We start from the raw sequence: 21,281 nt of genomic DNA, 5'->3' as shown, positions 1-21,281 counted from the left end.
GATAAGCAGTACTGAATCTGAGCTCGGTTCCCAAAGCATCATGTAACTTCTCCCAAAATTTTGATGTAAACTGTGTACCTCTATCAGACACAATCCTCTTAGGAACTCCATGCAGACACACAATCCGTTCCATATACTTTTCTGCTAACTGATCTCCACGGTAGTTAGTTCTGACCGGTATGAAATGAGCTACCTTGGTCAATCGATCTACTACAACCCATATTGAGTCATAACCTCGTTGAGTTTTCGGCAATCCCACTATGAAGTCCATGCTGATCTCATCCCACTTCCACTCAAGTATCTTCAACGGTTGCAACAACCCTGCTGGCCTCTGATGTTCCGCTTTCACTCTCTGACAGGTGTCACACAATGCCACATATTCACCAATATCTTTCTTCATACCAGGCCACCAATAGTTTTGCTTCAAGTCCTGATACATCTTAGTACCTCCTGGATGAATAGAGTAAGCAGATTCATGGCACTCCTTCAGTATCACATCCTTGATTCTCTGAATATCAGGCACACACAATCGGTCCTTGTGCCAAACAATCCCTTCTTGATCAACTTTGAATCCAGGTGCTCTACCTTCCTCTATTAGCTTAAGTATCTTCTTGATCTCTTCATCCTCTTTCTGACCTTTTCTGATCTATTGCTCAAGAGTTGGTTCTATGTCCATGGAAGTACCTTGGGTGTTAGCAACAAACCCCAAATTGAGATACTCAAATTCTGCCAGTAGTTCCCTCGGTAACTCCGTGGCTTCCAACATATTCACTTGACTCTTTCTACTCAGAGCGTCAGCAACTACATTAGCCTTGCCAGGGTGGTAATGAATCTCCAGTTCATAGTCCTTGATCAATTCTAACCATCTTCTCTGTCTCAGATTCAAGTCATTCTGAGTGAAGATGTATTTCAGACTCTTGTGATCCGTGTAGATATCACACTTATGACCCAGAATATAGTGTCTCCAGATCTTCAGTGAATGGACCACAGCTGCTAACTCAAGGTCATGAGTTGGATAATTCACCTCATGTTTCTTCAACTGTCTAGATGCATAGGCAATCACCTTTCCCTCTTGCATCAGTACACATCCCAAACCTTGCTTGGAAGCATCACAATAGATAGAAAAACTTTTAGTCACATCAGGCAAAGTCAGAATTGGTGCAGTAGTCAACCTCTTCTTCAACTCCTCAAAACTAGCCTGACACTGTTCATTCCACTTGAATGGCTTACCCTTCTCTAACAAAGCGGTCATGGGCTTGGCAATACTGGAAAACCCTTCAATGAATCTCTGATAGTAACCGGCCATTCCAAGAAAACTTCTGATCTCTCCAACAGTCTGAGGCGGACTCCACTTAAGAACATCTGCCACATTCTTCGGACTGACAGCAACTCCACCATTTGAAATGACATGACCAAGAAAAGACACTTCCTTCAACCAGAAGTCACACTTACTCAACTTGGCATAGAGCTGATGTTCCCTCAATTTCTGCAACACAAGTCTTAGGTGTTCCTCATGTTCTTCCTCATTCTTGGAGTAGATCAAGATATCATCAATAAAGACTACCACAAACTTATCCAAATACTCCATAAAAACTTTATTCATCAGGTACATAAAGTAAGCGGGAGCATTAGTCAACCCAAAAGACATAACTGTATACTCATAAAGTCCATATCTAGTGGTGAAAGCAGTCTTTGGAATATCACTGGGTTTAATCCTCAACTGGTGATAACCTGACCTCAGATCTATCTTGGAAAACACACAAGCTCCTTTCAACTAGTCAAATAGGTCCTCTATTCTAGGCAAAGGGTATTTATTCTTAATTGTGACCCCATTCAAAGATCTATAGTCTACACACATCCTCTGTGTCCCATCCTTCTTCTCTACAAAGATAACTGGAGCTCCCCAAGGTGAGGAACTAGGACGGATATACCCCTTAGACTGTAACTCCCTTAGTTGTTTCTTAAGTTCTTCTAACTCATTAACAGCCATTCTATAAGGTCTCTTAGATATGGGTGCAGTACCAGGTAATAAATCAATAACAAATTCAATCTCACGTTCAGGTGGCATACCTGGCAAATCCTCCGGGAACACATCAGGGAACTCTTTCACAACTCGAACATCTTCTACTGACCCACTGCTCACATGGTAAACTGTTCCTTCACTGCTAGGTGACATAGAAACTCTGACCTCAATTCTGTTCCCACTAGGTGCTGTTAGAACCACTGTCTTCTCAGCACACTGAATAGTACCCTTAAACTTGGACAACCATCTCATTCCCAATATCATATCTAAACCTTCTGAACCCAACACAATAGGATTGACAGGAAAATCTACCCCCCTTATTTTAATGCTCATTCCCGGACACAAGGTATTAGTATGCATCTTTCCCCAGGTGATTTAACTATCATGGTGTTTTGCATGGTACAGGTGGCTATACTATGTTTCTCAACAAACTGTGCACTTATAAAAGTATGTGATGCTCCAGTATCAAACAAAACAGTAGCTGGGCAAGAGTTGACAAGGAACGTACCAACTACCACATCTGGAGCCTCCTCAGCAGTTTCCAGCTTCACATGATTCACCCTTCCATTGTTGTTCTTCTGCTTCTGGGGGCAAGCATTCGCGTAGTGTCCAGGCTGACCACACTTGAAGCAGGTATTTCCAGTGGGGGCGGGGTTGACATTGGGCTTCACTGGGACAGTGTTGGAGTTCTGGCGAGAGCCTGATGGTGCTGGGGCATTCTGGCGAGGCGCCTGGCTAGCGGGGCGCTGCACTTGATTGTTGTTGTAGCGCTGGCTCGTCTGCTGACTCTGATTGCTGTACCTGACATTCTGCTGCTGTCCTTGGTTACCAGACTGATATGCAGGGCGAGACTGAGGGCCCTGCTGGTTGTTGTAACAGGGATGACTGGCACCAGCCTGCTGCTGAGAGGAGTTATACTTCCTCTTCTTGTCCTCCATCTTACGGCGCTTGCTCTCAAGCACCAATGCCCTGTCCACCATCTCCTGGAAACTGGCATACTTGACATTCGACATCATGTAGGACAGACCATCATTCAAACCTTCCAGGAAGTGGTCTTGCTTGTCTTCATCATTCTCCACTTCATTGGGGCAATACCGCGACAACTGAGTGAACTTGTCACGGTACTCACAAACTGTCATGGAGCCCTGCTTCAGAGACAGAAACTCCTTCTTCTTCAGCTTCACCAATCCAGCAGGCACATGATGAGTCTTGAAGGCGACCTTGAACTCATCCCAAGTGATAGTATCCGGGACCTGATGTGCAAAGCAATATGAATCCCACCAGTCCTGTGCGGCTCCCTGAAGCTGCCCAGAGCCATACAAAACCTTCTCCCTGTCATTGCACTGAGCAATGACCAGCTGCTTCTCCACAGCTTTAAGCCAATCCTCAGCTTGCATAGGATCAGCTGAGTGAGAGAAGAACGGTGGACGTCCCTTCATGAACTCTCCACGCTTGTCCCTGGGTGGGGCAAACGCGTTGTTACCTCCTTGATGTTGATTCTGATTCTGATTTTGGTTCTGCTGCATGTGGTTCATAATATGGGCCATCCCTTGCATCAGCTGAGTCTGCATAGTCATCAACTGCTCTATGGTCATGGGCTGATTCCCAGGAGGAGGAGGGTTGGCATTAGTCCCGCTGTGATCGTTGTTGTTGTTGGACTGCCCGTTGTTTCCTCCATTGGTGTTGCTCCTGGTGTGGACAGGCATTTGATGTATAGAAACAATATAATAAAATCAGATGTAGTTCATATGTGTAAACCTGAGTTGTAATATAAACTGCAATGTAATAATCTTTCCTCAAAGTATGAACCAGCTGACATTCACTTTCCTTTCTCAGTTGATAAACACAATACTCACAACAGATGTAATATATAGATAATGAACTGATCATGATAGAGTAAGACTGATAAGATAAAGCGATATGAAATATGATAAAGCACAAATAAAGGAGACCGATGATAACCCAAACCAACTATCTCATATAAACTTAATACTTAATCTTGTTCTTGATGCGTTGTGGACATGACCCACAACTCATCGCACTCATTTCAAAGAACCAAATCACACCATTAACACAATAATAAATCAAGTTCTCACACAGACCAAGCAAAGCACACTAAGCAAACCACTAAGCAATAGACTCGCATAACTAAGATCGTGCTAACGCTCTAAGCGTGGCACTATTTATTACTAAGCTGGGAATAGCTCCTATTCTATAGTAGTACGAGCGCTGGCATCTCCATAGGCTGGATCTTCACGAGGCGGAGAGAAAGCAGGCCACTTAGGTGAAGGCGGTGGCACTCCAGTGATCTGAGCCTCCAGCTGCGCTATCCTCTTCCTGGCGTCGTCCAGCTCCTTCCTGACTTGCTTCAGCTCCACTAGTGAACTGTTGAGCTCGGTGTTAGTGACCGCCACCAGCTTGACAGTCCTGTGCACGCGGGGGTCTTGCTCATCAGTGGTGGAAGCAATAGTCATTGCCAACTCTCCACGGCGATGGCGAGGGTAGTAGCGACGCTCATCCTGGCTGATCTCCTCGAAGAAGTGATCACGGTATGCGTAGAAAGCCTGGCGAGCAGCATCATTAATGCCCGCCATCTGGGTAGACCTCTCAGCCACAGCCTCATGTATGGACATGATCCTCAGTGCCCTCAACGTCGGGTTAGGCCTGCCGACGTGTGCCCAGACCTTCCAGTACGCCGGGTAGTCTGGGTGACTCCAGTGCTCACTGCAGTACTCCACTGAGAACATGCCATGTCCCAGCTGCTGGTCAAGGAGACGCTTCAGCTCGCTGTGGAAGAAACACTCTCCACCATCCCTGGTGCAGACTGTCACACTCCACCCATCATCAGTAGCAAAAAGTCCATCTTGACCTCCAGGTCCTCCAGGTCCACCGGGTCCTCCGGGTCCTCCAGGAGCATCCTCATCATCATCATCATCATCATCATCCATGTCATCATCACCGAAGGGATCATCTCCTCCAGGTGCCCAGCAAGGCGCCCTTCCATGCACCACCAGAGCTTGAGGTGGTTGCTGTCCTTCATAGGGTTCCGCGTCTTGGAGGTTATCACCGTCATCAAGGTGCTGGTTAGGCTGGAACACGATGTTATCCATGCGACCAATCAACGAGAACTCCACGGCTTGAACGGGGCGGAAACGAATAACGCTCTTGCGGCAGGTCAGATGGCGAGTCATCTACTTATGCATAAGATCATAGACATGCAGGAAACGGTTAATAGATCATGACAATGATGGATAAATGAATAACATAAATGAAGGTAAAAGTGTATGTGTAATGAAGATGAACCATGATTATACAATGGATGGACAATATGAACTTTGGTGGTATTTATGGTAAGATATAAAAGCAAGTAATGAAGGTATAAAGTGAAAACAAGGTAATAAAATTTATTGTCAAGGCAGAAATAAAACATAACTCAAGTAATAAATGAAAAACAAGGAACAAGAAGGTAATATGAGTAGAATGATAATAAATGACAAGGTATAAAAGAAAGGTTCAAATAACAAGTAGTAAAAGTTGAAACAAGAATATAAATGCAATATGAGAAATAGAAAGCAATAAATGATAACAAGGTAATAAATGCAGGAAGTAAGTGAATAAACTGAACTGTTAGTAAAAGTAAGTAGATAAGGCTAATAGATAAAGTCTAATGAGACAGGTTAGTAAGGTAGTTAATAGATCCAATGGTGTATTCCACCCAAAAGGGACAATCTAAACGGCTGTTTCTAGCTAGGCTGCGTGATCCTATGGTCAACACGGCTTTGATACCACTTCTGTCACACCTGGATGTAAAAGAGCATTCGGGTGCCAAATCACATGTGCGCCAGGATCTCAAATTCACACACATGGACCGACATCATTAATGGTACAAAACACAGTGTTCAAACGAATTACATAAATGAGAGTAAAAGTACCATTATTACAAGCCAAATGTTTATCAAAGTGCGGAGGGGAAACATAAACTAAACTGTTCCATAAATAAAGGGAAAACTAAACGCCGACGTAGCAGGACCACCTTGCCACAGGAAGGTCAACGGTAGAACCACACGAGCCTAACAACCAGGAGACTCAGGGTAGTCCTCAGGGAAATCGCAATTGTACTCCTGATCGTCCGAGCAACCTTTAATGATTATAGCAAGGGTGAGCTCATGTCGAACTCAGCAAGCACAGACGGAAAGTAATGACATGCAAGGCTTAAAACAAGGTAAAGCTGACTTTGTTTGACTGTGGTAGCATTTTAGTTGAACACTTTTAGTTATGACTATTATTAGAACAACCTATTACTAATTATGAGTAGCATAAACCCAACCCTTAATTAGTGTAAGTAGTAATTAGCATCTTTTAAGTACTATCCTAAAAAATTATAGAAGTCCAGGGATTAACCCCAATTATTACCACAGGATAGCAATCCTGCCATCACGGAATAGCCATTCCGCCAAAACACGAGGTAGCAACCTCGCCAAGGTCCATCTCCAAGTAACCAGTGAATCCAATTTGCTCATCAAGTGAGGGTCTGGGCCGCTCGTGACCGTGAGCACGGCTGATATATCAGTTTTACACTCTGCAGAGGTGTGCACGTTCACTCCAAGTCGTGATTCCCATTTGCCCGGGGTCGCGACTCCCCAAAACACTTCCAAGGTGAGCAAGCAGGGTCTCACTACGAGACCTTTCACAGGGTCCAACTAATAGGATGCCACTCGCAAGTTTTTGCCGGGGCGCTCGACAGTCGATACCCATAGCCATGGCGTATCGACCAACCGACAACTTAATATTCATTACCCAAGTTACTTCCTCACGCCTACCCGGAAAGTAACACCCTACTAGTGGAAGTCCTGCTAATTAGTCAAGCCAGAGCCATATAGCTTGGAGCTGCACTGTAAGTCCCAGGGGGCCGCTCCCTGACTAAGTCCTTACGGAGAGTAGAGACGGGTACGCCCGGCAAACCGGACGACCAACGGTACCCGCTCCCCCTGTCACCACCATCATCACGATGCTCGTAAGCATCCAACATCGCCATCACCGTAGTGACCAAAGATTCAGCACAATTTAAGCATCAAGTTGAGTAGAGATTAATACTTGTTTAGGCATGTGTATAAGATGAGTAGAGCAGCTAAGCAAACCTAGTATATCCTAGACTACCCAAATACATAACCCCAGGTGAGCAAGGAATAATAAGTAAAGCTAGTCATGTCCTTAGGGTTTGCATTCATTGGACACATGCATATAAAGTAAATGATATTAATGAGTAGGTTCAAAATGATCAAATGGTGTCTGCACTTGCCTTGATCGAAGTCGGGTTGCTCGAACTCAGCGGGATCCTGTACCTCTTCCTTCACGAACGTCTCGTTGGCTATACGCGACAATCATCAATCATAGGAACAATACATGCAAGCAAACAAACTTAATCAGAAACAGAACACCAAAGCATGCGAAAACAGAAAGCAACTGCACTACTGTATTCTATTCGACGAAACGAAACCATAGCGACCAGAATCACCTAAATCGGAGTTACGACGCAAAAGTTATGGCTAAAACAAGTTGAATGGCATTTCTGTAGATAAACTGAACTATTTTTCGTAATAAAACTAATTAAAAACTGAATTAAAACTCATTTAGGATTAAATATATAAATTCTAACCGAACCAGGGGTTAAACTACAAAAACTAAGGGCATAACCTTAATTATTTTGAACTGCATTGGATAGCGGGTTAATTTTAAATAAAATCAGGGGCCTTTTTGCAAAACGTGCAGGGGCGCGCGTCGGGAGTGGCCGGTCCACGGCACTGTGCTGTGGACCGGGGCGCGGGGGGGGGGGCGGCAGTCCACCGGTCCATGGGGGACCGGAAGGGGGCGCGCGGGGCAACATGGACCCGGGCCAGTGGACCGGACGTGCGGGCGGCAGAGCCGCGGTCCATGGTGGACCGCGCGCCGGTGCGGGAGCGGGGCGCCGGCGGCGGCGCCATGGCCGGCCGCGGCGAGCTCGCAGCGGCGGCGCTGCGGGGCGCGGCGAGACGAGCCGAGGGCACGGGCAGGGTCGGCGCGACACGACGAGCGCGATGGCGAGCTCACCTCCGCGAAACGACGAAGTCAAAGAGAAGCTCGACGGCGGAGCTTGCGGCGGCGGATTTTCGAAGGCGGCGGCGCGAGCTCGGCGAGTTGGCGGCTAGGGTTAGGACTTAGGGACGCGTGCGCGGCTGAGGGATGCCTTAAATAGGCTAGGGTGGCCCCGGGTCCTCAGATTGCGCGCGGCGCGGAAGTCGGAACGAACGGCGGCGGCCGTTTCCGACTCGGACGGAGGTAGGGGGCGACCCTGACGGGTGGGCCCCACCCGTCAGTGGCAGCGGGCGGCAGGGGCGCTGCTGGGCCGCGGCTTGGGCCGAAGCGGGGAGAGGCGTAGAGGAAGAATTGATCCATACATTACCACTCAAATGAATGGTACTCGTACTATTGCACGCCGTATGAGCGACGAAATAGAAATATGATACATTAACCCCCAAGTCAGTACTTAACTAGCCACCTTAGAATCCTTAACTAGGCATAAAGGATATGACCATGGCACACTAAATAGTTTTCCAAAAACTTAGTTAACACCTTGACTACCATTTGATTAACAATAATTTTGTGTTAAATCGGTTTAAGTTTATTTTGGAACGTACTTCTTAACAGTAACTCGCTAAACCTTGCTCCGATGCCAGCTGTAACAGAACCGTCCAAATTATAAGAGATTAAGCCTCATAGTGACCATTTGCACAGTCAAACCACCAAGCTTAAGCTCATATAATCCCGGCAGTCCGTGAAATCTCGAAGGATTTCAACCCACAACTCGTATATACAGCCAAGATCGTAATAAGTTCAGCGGTCACCATTCACAATTACATCCAGTTCACAACATTCAACAAATACATCAGAGTACTTAAAATTATTACAAACCAAGTTCTCAAGTAGCGGAAGCTTCATAGTTAGAAAGTAACACACACACAAATTCAGTTAATACAGTGCTATAGTTTGGTCATTCCCACAAAAGCAAAAGAGAAGATAGAGTGACCATCGCCCTTGGTCTAGTCATCGCCCATGGCTGGGTACAAGCAGAGGATGCAATAACCATAGTACATTTGACCATCTGCAAAACAACATGGGAATAGAACCCTGATTATGAGAATGTACTCAGCTAGACTTACCCATCATAAACCAAAAATAAAGACTCTTCAAGGATCATGAAGGCTGTATGGTGGGGTAGCTGAGACTTTTTGCAGAAAAGCAGTATTCCCCTAAACATAGTCCAGAGACCATTCTTCTTTTAATTAGCTCAAGTTTGATAATATCATTACCTATTATCTAGGTTTGCACCTGTACTATTACAAGCAAGTGTAGTAATATGATGGTACCTCGTCATAGCATTCATAAATCATTTATCATCATAACCCAAGTGTTCCATAATCCTTACTACGAGGACGAAGCTCATGTCAAGTGCTCACTATCCAGGAGCGATGGCGATTCGAATCGATTTCTAACCAGCTGGCGAGTTATTCCCCACACAAACCACACTCCAGGACCAATTCGCGGGTTCGGCAGGCACCGCCAGTACCCGAGGACCGTTCCGGCGACCGAGGTATCCAAGGTATACCAAGGTTGCGCGCCGCGCCCTCGTCGTTCTCCTCAACCATCACCAATAAAGCGCATGGCGGCTCGACTCCCGGTCTGGATAGTGTTCAGGCTTCGTGGTCGGACCGACTTATCCTTCCAGCTAAGTGTGGGGCATGCGTTCAACATGACAAGAGGGCCGTCAACGATCGGTCCTTAATCGACACAGGCAGGGGCACTATGAACAACCCACCACAAGACCCTGCCCGGTCTCAAATTCCTTTCCATACTTGGTTATTCTTCCCCATAGGAATTACAGCTAATCAAACAGGTGTCCACCTATATCTCGCAGGTGACAGGAAATCACCCGACTTCTACCGGACTAAGCAAACTAAGCATGGACTCCGTGCCTATCTACATAGGACAAGGTACATAAACAAGTGGTGATATCAAGGAATACTTATGCATCAGCGGTATCAGGCAATTCCTATCATTTAAATGCAACATAGTAGAACAAGCATAATATATCATTTAAGTTAGCTAGAATAGGGAGACTTAGAATGCTCTGGGGCTTGCCTTTCTCAAACGTGCTCGGTTTGTGATCCGGGCACTCCTGCAGCTCTTCTCCGGGCTCCGGTCCTCCTAGAGGTTCCTCCTCCTGGTTCTCCTCCTACTCCTCGGGTCCCACCTCGTTCTCGTGCGAGCCTGTATGATGCATGTGTGCCCATGAGTGGAGTGCGAGATGCCCGGGGTGCAATGCTTATACAAATGGATACCAGATGACCATGACATGATGCATAGATGATATAAGTGGTCACTTTTACAAGGTAGTCAACATCATCCAAGAACATGTAATCGAACTAATCATTTATTACATTCTCTTCTACAAGTTGCCTTCAAGGTTAACCAGCAAGCTCACATGATGCTTCAAAGATACACCAAACATCCTCTTACTTTATTTAATCTATGTATAACAATACATAATTTATCTATCCACTTTTAGACCTACAACAGTAGCATATATGTCTGTTTATCAATAAATTCCACAAAAATTACAGGAGACTACTAATTAATCATAAAGTCTACCATAAATTTTTCATAATATTTGGACATTTATTTTGAGCTACAAAAATCACAAGATTAATCTAAATAAGCAAGTATAAATACCCTACTGTGGTATAAGTGTCAAACAGCAGATTTCATATTTTTATAATTAACTTGTTAACATAAGAAATACCCACAAAAATTTCCAGATTAATTGCATGACCAATTATTTATTAAAAATCATTAACCACTACCATGCAAGCATTTAAATCACCATAAATTAATTTATGCAGCAAATAATACATGACATATTTTTCCCAGAGACTAATCATCCATGCAGAGCGAACAAAACAAGTTTCATATTTTTCTGAGTTATATTTTAATTACTATGCATTTTCCCATTTTTAGCACAAACATGGATTAAATATATTTGTACAGAAAAGTTGTTCAAACATGACATGCAACCACACCAAACAATAGATCTGAGATTATGGAACACATCAAAATTTATTTCATCCATTTTGGAGCTATATATCTCAAGATATGGATTTTATATCATTTAAAGTATTTTCTGGAAATTATTTTCTGAAAACCAATTCGAAATCGGGATGAAAAACACTAAAGACACCCGGATCTCTACCCATCTCGGTCCCCATTACGACTGACAGTGGGTCCCCGACCCCACTGGTCAGCGTGACCGAGAGGGAGGGCACCTCCGACGAGCGGATCTTGTCGGCAGTGAGGTCCCCAGCCACGGGGTGAGCACCATCGTGCTCCCCACAGCGAGGCGCACCCAAGGGTGCCCTTGGATCGGCCGGAAGATGCCCGGAGCACCCTCGCGAGCATGCATGGCGGCACGGCGGCGCTGCTCGCCGTGGCCAGGCCGCTACGGTGCGGTAGAGCGCGCGCGCGGTTCCGTCGAGGCTTCCCCGTCGAGCTACGGACCTAACGCGCCCAAAAGCATGCGAAACGAGGCAGAAACTAGCGAGGTTCGACGTGGCGGAGCACTCCGACGAGGTCGGGGAAACTCCGGCGAGCGATTCACGGCGTGCGGCGGTCTCTCACCTCGGTAGAGCATGCGTAGAAGCTTACCGCGGCGAAGATGGGTGCAGTGGTGGTTTTGGCGCTGAGGATAGGTCACTGGTGTGGCTGGTGGTGAGCGGCAGAGCTCTCCGGCGATGGCGCTGCGGCGCTCACGAGCGGAGGAAGGAGAGGGGAGCGGGGAGGGGACAGAATGGAGTGGCCTGGGGACGCGGGGCGGCGTTCCGACCAGGTTAAGGCCGGTCGGCCGCGGCGCGTCCACGACGCCGATGTACGGCCGCCACGTGGCCGGCATCGGGTGGACGAAGGCGGGCGTCGCGCACGGGAGAGAGAGGGAGGGGAAACCGGGCCGTGCTGTCTTGCTGGGCCGAAAGGGAGGCGGGTCGGCCCAGCAGCGCCTGCCCCCTTTTCTTTTTTTTGAAATTATTTTCCCAAAAGCTTAAATGAGGCTTTTTGAAGCTTTTACAAATCTTTTTAGGGGTTGGAGTAAAAATAAGAATTGCTCCCCACAAAAATCCCTACAACTTTGTTTTAATAAGTAAAGCCAAATTCCAAATAGAATTTGAATCACAAATTAAAACTAGTTCTAGGTTTTTAAATAAATTTATTTTGGGAATTTTTGTATAAAATCAATTTCTCAATTTCTATAGCTCCAAAAATATCACCAAATTACTCTTAAATCTTCTAACACTTATTTCAACCTAATTTGGGTAATTCAAGAATTTAGAAGCAAGCATAATAATTTTACTATATTTAATTCACATAAAATAAAGCACATGAAATCACACTTGAATGAATGACATGCTCATGCAATGCTATGCTTGATGATAATGCTTATGGATGAGTTTATGAGACTAAGTGCATGCTTAACACCTAGGGTGTTACACTTTCAAAATTCAAAAATGAGTGGTTCGAACTTTTGCAAATGAAAAGTTGACCATTAGACCAAATGTAGAACTTGATGAGTGTAACAAACTTTGTATTCATGACTTTTCCAGTTGAGACCATCTAGCGTTTGGTCAAAGTCTATGTTTCTAAAAACCATTGTTTTGTTAAATGACCCATTTGATGACTTCAAATGAACAAAATTTGAATACAAAGTTGTTAGAGCTCATCAAGATCTACATTTGATACATTGTCCATTTTTCTATTTGTATAAATTTGAGCCAATCCTAGGCACATGTTTTTAATCCAAGATGAGTTTTGGTCAAACTTGGTCAAATGTCAAACTAAATTACTAAAAATGAAAAACATTTGAGTACCAAGTTGTTAGAACTCATTAAGATCGAAACTTTTTATATAAACCATTTTTACTTTTGAGAAAGTTTAAGTAAACAATACTCACCAAATCTTAAATCTCACATAAACTATATGAAACTATAAGTGAGAATTGAGGATTTTCAACTACACCTTCCCAACACATTGTCAAATTTAAAATTAGTCTATATATGAAATTTAGATCTTGATGAGTGGAACAATATTGGTATTTATGACTTTTCGAGTCGAGACAATCTAGGGTTTCGAAAACCGGTGCGTGGCTATGAATTCTTTCAAAATTCAAAATCGACTAGTTTAAACTTTTCAAAATGAAAGGTTGACCATTAGACCAAATAAGGACTTGATGAGTGTAACAAACTTTGTATTCATGACTTTTCCTGTTAGGACCATCTAGGGTTCGGTCAAAGTGTGTGTTTCTAAAAACCAATGTTTTGACTTTGGTCAAACTTGGTCAAATGACCCACTTGATGACTTCAAATGAAAAAAAATTAATACAAAGTTGTTAGAGCTCATCAAGATATACATTTGATACATTGTTCATTTTTCCATTTGGATAAATTTTAGTCAATCCTATCAACATGATTTTAAAATCCAATACGAGTTTTGGTCAAACTTGGTCAAATGACAAACTAAATTACTAAAAATAAAAAACATTTGAATACCAAGTTGTTAGAGCTCATCAAGATCCAAACTTTTTATATAGACCTTTTTTCCCCTTTGAGAAAGTTTAAGTAAACAATACTCACCAAATCTTGAATCTCACATAAACTATATGAAACTATATGTGAGAATTGTGGATTTTCAACTACACCTTCCCAACACTTTGTTAAATGCAAAAATGGTCTATATATGAAATGTAGATCTTGATGAGTGGAATAATATTGGTATTCATATCCTTTCCAACGAGACCACCTAGGGTTCCGAAAACCGGTGCGTGGCTATGAATTCTTTCAATATTCAAAAATGAGTGGTTCGAACTTTTCCATATGAAAAGTTGACCATTAGACCAAATGTAGAACTTGATGAGTGTAACAAACTTTCACTATACCACAGCCTATCTACAGCGACCTACGGATGGTCGCTATAAATCGGTATAGCGACCTACGGACGGTCGCTATAAACATATACCGACCAACTTGGCCGGTCCCCATAAGTGGCGTCGCTATAAGTTTTAGCGTCCGACCATACTTATAGCGACCGACCGTTGGACAGTAAGTTGAAGATATAGCGACCAGCCGTTCGACGCCTTTTAGAAACTTATAACGACCATTAGTCAGACGCTAGTAATATATAGCGTCCAACTGTCAGACGCTATCCATAATAGAAAATAACAGCACAGTTATTCATTAACCTCAAGATTAGTACTAATCATACAATCAATGAGCCATAAAATCACCAATTCCATTTTGGACAATACACAATCATGACAATGAAGTTCATCATAGCTCACAATTATATTATATCCATAAACATTTGTCTTGTGTTATTTTCTACAACTTGCACAGATAAGTTACATGGCATACGTACGGTTTGGCCATCAAGATATATGCATAGCGCATAGATGCTTGAACTAGTTGAACAGCTCACATCTCATGGTTTGCTTGCACTCATTACAAAATGATTCATAACTTAAGTCTTAACAAAAGCATTCATCTCTAGTTAGGATGTACAAAATAATGCACTAGTCATGCACACTTTCAGCCAACTGCTTCCTACATGGCCACCTCAAGCTATTACCTCCCACCTGCAAATAAAAGATTACATCCATCAATGAAAACTAGAAATCCAACTCTTACAAAGTTCTAAATTCATGAGCAGTAGTTGTACAGATTTGGAATTGAAAAAGAATAAACTGGAGCTCCATCTCTTCTCTCTTTTTTGTATGCAAAGCAGAGAATTGATGTACAGGTTTAAAAAAATAATAATTATATACTTCAAGCTGGACTGTTGGAGCACCTTTCCTAGTTAGTGTTAGATATTTAAATATTTTTTATGTAATCATATTTTTGACATAAATAAATCTGATGATAGCCAGTGATTTTGTGGCAAAGAAAAAACAGATATATGATGCTCAATTTAATATATATGTGAACCCAGGTTTGAAGAAAGCAGTTCATAGAGGCTCTGCGGCTGTGGTTTGCAAGTTAATGTGGCTCCAGGAATTGACTAGCTAACAAGCCAACTAATAATTAATATAAATGGCACAATCACAAGCACATGCACAATCTAGAGACAGAGCAAGCTGCATGCACTTGCACAAGATGTAAAGATCAAGGCTACTACAAGAATGAGCTTGGGATAAAATACTAATACCTGTATCATGGGATGATTTTGATGTCTTGCAAAGCTGTTAGAGATATTAGTAATCAGAAAACGGCGGCTGTAACTGTACAATATATAGCAGCTGTAACACATAGTTGAGCACACATGTTCATAGAACTGAACTACTAAAAATTAGTAGTACCACTTCACTTCGTCTTTATATTTGAGACCTCAAATCGAATCAGTGATCTAAAATCAGCAAATCACACACAAGTAGTGCTCATTGCCATACTATGGTAGTTCCACAGCTTCGCATAATACAATGAAATGTAAGGCCAATCAACTAAATTAGCTTACCAATCGGATTCCAAGTTGATGGCTTGCTGAAGATTGCTGAAGACACCGATCGGTCAGACCTTCTCCTGCCCTCGGTGCCTATGCAGGTTGCAGAACTGCTGCTGCCAGCATAGGCGCTGGCTTCCAGTCGCTCAAACGCACGAGCAGCCGGGCCGCCGGCCACCCCGCGGCGCAGCCGCCTAGGCGCGCTGCCGGCTGCGGGCCCCACCACGAGCCGAGCGGCCGACGCCCCACCGCGATCCTCCTAGCCGGCGCCCCTCAGCCGCCCGTGCCCACTGCCCAGCGTCCTCGCCTGTCTCTGCGCACGCCGGAGGGAGTACACGCCGCCGCCCGCTAGGGTTTGGTTGGGAGTTTGGATCGTGAGGGAGGAGCAGAAGCCGGCCGACCCGGAGAAGACTGGAGGGAGGGGATGCGATGCCAGCGACAAGGAAGGAGGAGAGAAATATTGGGCCTTGTTGGGCCATCGGGTAGGGAGGGAGGGAGGGAGAGTAGAGATGGGCCTTTTGGACAGAATTCTTGAGTACCCAGTCGTTTCTGTGTCATTTTCTTTTTTTTTAATTTAATACACGTACTACGTGGTATATGTACCTGCCATATTTTTAGATTTTTTTTCAAAAAATATTCTTTCCATTTTAAAGTTTTGACTTTTCTAGATATATAATTTTTTATGTATCTAGATATATATTATGTCTAGATACTAAACCCTAAACCCTAAACCCTAAACTAGATATATAATTTTTTATGTAACTAGAGCAGAGCGCGCCGATGGGGGCTGGGGAGATCGAGCACGCCGACGTCAGGCTTCCCCCAGCGTGCCGGCCGTGCCGAGACACCTTGCCGAAGGACTCGCGCCCGCGGGAGAAGTAGGGGAACACGGCGGCGTGGATGTCGCTGGAGACGGCAGAGGAGGAGGATGGAGGCTTGTTGCTGGCGCTGGCGGCGGGGTTGGGGAGATGGGCACACGCGCAGTACACTTAGGGTTATCCCAAATCAGACTTGGGTTGGGCTCAGTATATTTTGGTCGGGCTTCACTAAAATTTCAGGCGCCAATATATGTGGGCTCTGCCTGTAGAAATCTTTTTCTATAAACTATGAAATCGGTTTTTAAAAATAGGAAAAAAAAAGATTTTAATACTGCGAAGGCCCACTGGCAAGTCGCGTCGCGGTCGGTAGGATTCGAACCTCAGACCTCACCCTCGCGCGTACCTTGCTCTACCACTTCACCTATCACCCACTTGTGTTTGTATTAGAGTTTAGTTCCCCACATACTATCATAAACCAAGCATAAATTGATTATTTTGGTTTTACAACTTTTTAGGCGCCGGCTTTGAGCACTTCTGTACTAGTGTGCGTTAGATTTTATTCACGAAAGGTGAGCACAACCCTATTCCAATATAGCGACCGACAGTCAGACCCAAAACTAGGATTTAGCGGCCAACTGGAGGATGCTAAATCAAAATAACTATACTGTCCGATGGTTAGACGCTAAAGAAAGATATAGCGACCGACCGTTGGCCACCATGTTATAGCGACCGACCATCCAACGCTACTTCCGTACTTATAGCGACCCTTTGTTGGACGCTACGTTGGGCTGTGGTATAGTGTTTGTATTCATGACTTTTCCAGTTGAGACCATCTAGGGATTGGTCAAAGTGTGTGTTTCTAAAAACCATTGTTTTGTCAAATGACCCATTTGATGACTGTTGATATTTGGTAACGCAATCAGAATTAATCCGCAAGCGCACGGATATCGGTGAGCACTTCACCCGGGATGTTATCCAGACTATCGTATTTATATTTTTACCACTAGGAGAAAGAGTGCATCTGACTAACCTGGTCTATTACTACTAACCTTTAGGCTACAAACTATGTGACTCGATGTGAGCGATGTATGGAGAAGACTACAACCGCACTCTCGTTCTAACCTTGGTAAGGATGATCTACTGTTCTATTGGCGAGGCTCACGGAATCTAGACACCACATAGGATGTTCGACCCGCACCTATAAACCCTATCGATCCTACTAACGGGATATGGGCTACAAAGGTAACTCATATCTATGAGTATCCTAGCCCAAACACCACGTTTACGCTAGAGATGATTACTCTAAACTCTATGCGAAAAGATCAAAGTAAACTCATAAACCAAAGAACAATAAAACAAAGAACTTACTAGAATTTAGAAGTCGAAATACTGAAGAATCCTAGGAGCAAGCCTCGGGTTAGAAGACTTGATCCCGCAGGTACAACCTCAAAGTATACATTGACAGGCCGGGCTTCCTCCGATCTACACCTCCACTCTATCTCTCTCAATCTAGTAGAACTAAGTCTACTCTCACATTGGATGCTACGCCCTATGAGGTGGGAACCCTAAGGATCCTCTCTCTCTGAATCCTCTCTGGAAAATATGCTAATGAATAATTGGATTCTTGTCTCCCAGGGGCCAGGGGGCCTTGCTTATATAGTCTTTTCAAATGAATCTGGGTCATCGGATCAAACTGACATTGATTGAACGGTTCTCCTTGATCCTTTAGGTCGGTGGAGCATAATCCACGAGATTGAACATGATTGGTGGAGATACCAGGGCGAGCGCCCAAGGGGGGAGGGCGGGCGCCCTGCCCCCAGGCCCGATCGCCTTCCCATTCGTTCCTGTGGCTTCTGGAGTCTTCTAGATGATAGAAAATTGCGCGGCACATTAATATCTCTATGTAAACCTAACATGTGGGCCTTTCTTCCTTATTTCCTGATAACCCCCTGCAGAAATAGATAAACAACAAAACTCGAGGAATTTTGTCAGATCAAACCCTAATTCTAGGTGTTGTTTGTATATTGGTCCTTTCCCTTGTTTATTTGATAATTAAAATTGATACTTAAGAACCGTCAACAAACACCCCCATACTTAGGCTTTTACTCGTCCTCGAGAAAAGGATGGTTAAGAAAAATATCTGGGATTAAAACATTATAAAAAATTCTGTTCATACCTGCAGGGTGTTGTAAAAATTCACTGTGTACCGTAGTCAGGGAAATATATGGTCAAGAGTAGAGGTCCATTCTTCTTAATCCTGTCTCTTGGAGTTTTTGTATATTTTTGAGAAGAAATTTAGCATACCTTTATCCTCATAGGTTCTCAGGTCACTCATTATTTTTATATATCTCACTGAGGCTGTTTTAATTTGCAAAAATTCTAAAGCATACTTACCTTGCATTTATTGCCTGATCAAAACAGGATCCGAGGAGAGGAATGTCATACTCTTAGATCAAAGACTTTGGAAATTAAAATCTTGTCAACCCTTACTAGCATATTGCTTATTAGAGGGACCATGGGCTATCATTTTCTTCTTTCTCTTTTTTTCAGGTGGATACCGAGGTACCCCTAATTCTACTACAGGACACTTGTCCATTTTTTTCTATGAGGTTGTCGAGCACTTGCTCCTTTTTATTTCCTCAAAATATTCATATTTTTGCATAGCCCATGCCTCTAATGCAATAATACTTCGGAAGAGTGAATCTTTCTGAATAAATGTCTTGATCTTAGGAGCATGATAAATCTCTCAACAAGGGTCTAATCTCGTTTTGAGCAAACTCAATATAGAGCAGATAGCTTTTGTAATTATCATAATTAATATTTTTAGGTTTATCAGGCATATAAAACACTGAGGATATTAGCTAGAATTTTTGAAGATTTTGAAATAAATTCTCCAAGCAACAATGATATCAAGAATAAGATACTCATACTCTATCATTCCATAGTGACTTAAGCAGCACAGGGCTTTAAAATGATTTTTCAATAATTGCAGGTTTTCAGAAAATATCACAGACTGAGATTAATCATGTTTAGAAATATTTTAATCTTGTTAATTTATCATGTCGGAGACAATATTCTGCTTGAACCAAGATATATGTGTATGTGTAAAGTGTGCAGAGTATGTACCTGAATCGTGGAGTGGTGTAGTCGAAGTACGTTTGGCGTGTCGAGGGATCTCCCTCATACTTGTTTTCTGCTTTCTTGCATATAAATAAAGTAGAGACACACGAGACATAATAATAATAATAATCTTTATTAATCTTGAGGCATTTATTACAACTGACTAATAACGAACTGAAGCTAATAATAGATTTAAGCTGAATCTAAAGATAAATAACTAAGATACACTGCCTCAAGATCCAATCTAGATAACTTAACGCCGCTCTAACTCCCTGATCTTCTTATTGGCACTAGCAAGATCATGCCTAAGACCTAGTATAACGGTGTTCTGGTTAGAGAGCTGCCTAGTGATAGAGTTAACCGAGGACTGGAGCTCTATGATGACCTTGTCTAGCCTACGAACGTCCTCATCAACATCTACTATAGTCTTGCGACGCTTAGGAGGTGTTTCGAGAGCGTTGAGAGCGTGCTTCGGGGCTGCCTTTGGAGGGATGAAACGGACTTTGGCTGCTCTAATCCCCTCAAAGTAAGGCCTCTCCTCCTCCGTAGTGTAGCGGATGCTGCTAATCTCGCCGCTCCGGTTGGTCTTGACTCCAATGACCCTCTCATTGGGTCTGGGTGGTAGGATCCTCGTGCCGGCTGGCACCTTGACGGTGGCCTCCTTCTTGGCTGACGGTCCCTTGAGAAGTAGGGGCTGCAGTGGCACGGTGAGAACTGGTTGAGCATGGTATGATTGGGCGGAGCTGCGCTGGCGTGGTGGCATGGCTGCTAGCTGTCGCTCTGTGTTGGCCGAGACGAGAGCGTAGGCATCGGGGTCTTCCTTGGGCTTCTTGTTGAGGTTAAAGGGGACGACTTCCCAATCGTCGTGGAACTCTTCGACCATAGGAGCAGCGTGGGGCTAAGCAAGCTCTAATAGAAGAAGGAGAGAAGGCTTGAATAAATTGGTGTTTGAAAACTGACGTCAGGGGTGTTGATGGTGCTTAATGCTCACATTTAACCGTCAACTAATCATGGAAAAGGATCCAAATGCAACCAACACCTAGACTTAGGGTTTTATCTGATAGAATTCCACGAGTTTTGGTGTTTGTCTATTTCTGCAGGGGGTTATCAGGAAATATGGAAGAAAGGCCCACATGTCGGGTTTACATAGAGATATTAACGTGCCGCGCAATTTTTTACCATCTACAACACTCCAGAAGCCACAGGAACGAACGGGAAGGCGATCGGGCTCGGAGGCAGGGCGCCCGCCCTACTCTCCTGGGCGCCTGCCCACCTTCTGTGCCCAATCAGAAGCATTTTCACGGATCATGCTCCACCGACCTAAGGGATCAAGGAAAACCGTGCGATTAATGTCGGTTTGATCCGACGGCCCAGATTCATTTGAAAAGACTATATAAGCAAGGCCCCTTGGCCCCTGGAGAGCATACCTCTTCTACAGAATCAAAGCTAGGGTTTCAATTATTCATCCAAGTAGAGAGGATCCCTCTAGTTTATCTAGTTCTAGTTCCTCTAGTTCTAGTTCTAGTTCTAGTTAGTTCTAGTTGTAATCTAGAAAATAGGGAGAGAGAAGAGGAGAGCGGAGGAGTCGGAGCCAGATCTGTCGGTTCTTCCTCAACATTGTACTTTTGCAGCAACTGGTTCGTTCTTCATCGTTCTCCAGGTTCTTCAATTCATAATTCCTGAGTTCTTTAATTACTTTTATTTACATTCAAGTTATTTATTGGATTCCCGCTTGCATCAAGTGCTCTAATCTT

The 21,281-nt window shown here is 43.9% G+C and overlaps 1 long non-coding RNA gene across 1 annotated transcript; it reads right to left on the bottom strand.

The window, feature by feature from the left end:
* Nucleotides 14,366-16,059, bottom strand: LOC110430349. The gene is made up of 2 exons (XR_002447800.1): nt 15,605-16,059; nt 14,366-14,729 (listed from the first exon to the last, which is right to left on the bottom strand). It is a non-coding gene; the product is annotated as an uncharacterized LOC110430349 (long non-coding RNA).

This window comes from Sorghum bicolor, chromosome 9, assembly GCF_000003195.3.
Source record: "Sorghum bicolor cultivar BTx623 chromosome 9, Sorghum_bicolor_NCBIv3, whole genome shotgun sequence".
Lineage (NCBI taxonomy): Eukaryota > Viridiplantae > Streptophyta > Magnoliopsida > Poales > Poaceae > Sorghum > Sorghum bicolor.
Note: the sequence above shows the minus strand (reverse complement) of the source record. Positions and strands in the feature narration are given on the sequence as shown.